General features: G+C 38.2%; 1 long non-coding RNA gene across 1 annotated transcript; it reads right to left on the bottom strand.

The window, feature by feature from the left end:
• Positions 1–396: 396 nt before the first annotated feature.
• On the bottom strand, positions 397–2,410 carry LOC136502172 (uncharacterized). Its single transcript, XR_010770438.1, has 4 exons — positions 2,016–2,410; positions 1,730–1,925; positions 1,166–1,273; positions 397–926 (listed from the first exon to the last, which is right to left on the bottom strand). It is a non-coding gene; the product is annotated as an uncharacterized lncRNA (long non-coding RNA).
• Positions 2,411–3,723: the final 1,313 nt, after the last annotated feature.

Below are 3,723 nucleotides of genomic sequence, written 5' to 3'. Positions count from 1 at the left end.
AAAATCAAAATAAACATAGTTCATCCAAACTATGAGCCAAACATGTGTCTAATAAACTTTTTTCACTTAGTATTAGATACATCAATAATAGCTAGAGACAATTCTGTATTTAGCACTGAAATAAATCACTCTTCCATATTTGGCACTGAAAATCTTGAACTTCCTTATCTAGCATCAACTTGAAAATTCCTTCCATATATGGCACTGCCGTCCATTTGATGCAGTAACGTTGTCAAGTGCCACCTAAAATGACATATATACCCTTCTATGTAGCAACAACATGTAGTGCCAGATAGGAAAAGAATAAAAATGGACATGTTGTCAAATAAGGAAAGCACAAATATACTTGTGAATAAAACATAACATTTTGATAATTGAAGAGTGGCAATAATAATCAATAAATTTGATGCACAAGATTCACAAATCTGATCACATTGTCAACATACTTAAAAAGCAAAAAAACGTAAACACCTTGCACACCTCACATTAGCTCAACAAATCCATACAATAGGAGTCTAAGTTCACATGTCTAGGTTCATAAATATTCATACATTACAAGGTTCATAAACATAAACACATGAAGGTTCATACATAGGGGTCTAAGTTCACATTGCAGAATAACAGGTTCATCATACACACATCAGTTGCACTATATTATAGGTCATAGAGCATATGCCTTACACATTGCCAAGCACATCTGCATAGAGAATCATAGGCTCAACCTTCTCTTGCTTCTTGTGCTACTTGCAGGACTAGCAAGCTCAGCTGTTTTGTTTATGGTGCCCATTGCAGGGCTGTCAAGTGGCAGCATAGGAATTTTTTTCAGGTTTGAAGCAAGTTGTTTCTTGGTCCTTTTAGCCTTCTCCTTTGTTGGAGAATGAAACTTGGTGGAAATTGGCTCGGGTTGATTGGAGCCGCTTCTTGACCTGCGCATGTACATGTATCGAAGTTGAGTTTAGATATGTAACAACAACAGGAAGAACTACCCTATCAAATGTAACATGTTATCTTTTTTATGCTCTAGAGCTGGAGTTACCATGTTTCTCATTTTTCTTGCTTGTAATCTCTGTGCTTTGGCTATGGTGAGAGAAGGTTGGTAATTAGATTCTCTAATTAGATTAGAAACCATGTTTCATTAAATAAAATACAAAAGAGATCTTAATACCAGTTTGAACTCTTTGAAGGTCCAGATGTAGAGTCGGGCTTTTTTCTCTTCTTCTTACTTGTTATCTTCTTAATTGGAGACTTCTTAGTTGTAGTTCCCAAGCTTTGACTATGTTATCAAACAATATAATTACAAATTAGCACAGTTGAGCATATTTTGTACATAGAAATCAACACAAGTGAGCAGATTCCAATCGCCTCTCTAAGCTGACTCATGAACCATATCTAGTTATCATTTGTTTCAGAATCAAAGACTCCTAAAGTAACTGGATACAACCAATTATGTCCATCTACAGCAGATGCACTAGCCAATTGACCTTTGAATTTGCCTGTGAGAAATGTGATATCTACTGCCAAATATGGCCTGCAACCACTAAGGAACCCTTCTATGCAAGGTTTCAAGGCAAAAAAAATCTTCTAAATCTGATTTCATCTACAATAGTGTGATGATCAATAATTACTAAACTACCAGGGCAGTAGCTCTCAACTTGGGCCTTAAATCTGTATAGATTATCGAAACTGCAGTCCCAATCACCATATAGATGCTTCAATGCAAGGTTCTTACCATCAAATTCTCTCTTGTAGTGGATGGTAACCTTGTAGTGTTCTTTGAGCTTTTCTTGCAATTCACTCGCTCCTAGAGTTGCATCTTGTATGAGCCAGTCCTTCACCTTTTCACAAATCCAGTGTTTGGTGGCATTCCTCACTCTCTTCTTTCTTCTACTACTAGAGCAGCAATGAGCACTAGGGTTCTTTTTCACCTATACAAAAAGGCAAACATAGTAAATTAAATATACATATCAAGTTTGCAACAAAAGCAAGATGTGCAAGTTTGAACAGTAGATAATTACCATTACTGTTATTCGATCAGCTGTTGTAGAACCATGTATCCTCCATGGACAATTATCTTCTTCTTTCCTTAAACAATAAGCCCTCAGCCGTTTTGGTCCACTTCTCTCTATATTATACTCAAACTCATTTTTGATTGCGTGCTGCAAAAAAGCCAACTTAAACTCTGTCATATTGGGATACATATTGCCTACTGTCATCGGAGGGTCTTCTTTGTTATATTCTACATGCGGGCCATGATTTGGATCTTTTGCATCTCATCTTCTATCATCTCTTTCTCTGTCACCTCCTGTTCACTACCAGATTGTGCCTTATCTTCAGTTAATGGAACAGAGGTCTTCTCCTTCCCTTTATCAGAAGGGACATATACCACATGGTCTTCCTATAAGTACATACCATCCTCATCCACAACAACATGCTCATTGTTTGGTATTGGATTCATGAGATAGGTATCCAACTCTTGTTCTGTGTCGTCCTTATGTTGTGCTTCTCCTTCAAATTGCCATTCAGTGATAGGCTTGTAAGGTTTAGATAGATCACAATAAGCAATGAACATCCCGATGACCTTTTCCTTATGTTTACTGAACATTACCATCAGTTCTTGGTCTGACGTTACTTCTAGAAAAGTTTTCAACTCAGCATCATAGTATTGCACATGTGGAACTTCCAAGTACCCCGGAGGATACTGTTGAACAATGGATTGAACAAGGTCCATATAATTTGTGAAATCAACATCCACAACCTTCTCTAAAGAAAAACATCTCACATCCTTTCTACTTTTCTTTGGATTGCCAAGAAGGTGAATTTTGAGCAAATAACTTGTATCTGTATCCATTTTGTGTGTCCAAACAACAAAACAACTAGTACATGAGCATTTGTAAGGTATAACTATTGCTACTGGGTGAGGCCACCCCCACGGCGCGAGATGGGGCCAGCGCCGGCCGATAAGCCCGCCCCGTGGCCACGTTCCTCGTCGGACCTGTTGTCACACCCAATTTTAAGGATAAAATTGAATGCACAAAACTCGTGTGTGCCCAGGGATCAATCACACACACAAGCTGACAAATTACATAAAGTATCATCATGGTGTCCTTACATCAGATCCATAATATAACTTAGTCTTACATCACACAGCGGAAAAATAAAAAGATAACTCTCTCGTGGGCCTCATCACAGGGAAGGTCAACTGGTTGACCACAAGCCTAAAAATCCTCAGGGAATTCCTCATACCCGTTGTCATCTGTTACCCATCCAGAATTTTTATCCAAATAAAGAAAATAAACAAGCGCAAGTACATCCCATACTTAACAAGTTAACATGGGGTTATGAAGCTCAAAAAGGTTGACTCTGGTTTACTGCAGTTAACATTTTTAGTAAGTCAAGCTTTTATTCTCAGGTATTATCAAATTATGCTTAAGCTCCCATTTAATCCCATATGAACAGATATCAGGGTCAAGTGTATCATATATCATCATAGAACAACTTAAATGATCATCAACAAGTAACTAGTTATTCTATGAGTTTTCCGGGCCGCTCGTGACCGTGAGCATGGCTGTTATAACAGTTTATTACCCTCTGCAGAGGTGGTGCATATTCACCGCGAGTCATGATTCCCATATGCCCGGGTTAATTACTCCCATGTCACTGCCAAGGTGAGCGGGCAGGGTACACTATGAAGCCATTTCATAGGTTTCTCTAACAAGTTAGGAC

The sequence above is a fragment of the Miscanthus floridulus genome, chromosome 13, assembly GCF_019320115.1.
Source record: "Miscanthus floridulus cultivar M001 chromosome 13, ASM1932011v1, whole genome shotgun sequence".
Lineage (NCBI taxonomy): Eukaryota > Viridiplantae > Streptophyta > Magnoliopsida > Poales > Poaceae > Miscanthus > Miscanthus floridulus.
Note: the sequence above shows the minus strand (reverse complement) of the source record. Positions and strands in the feature narration are given on the sequence as shown.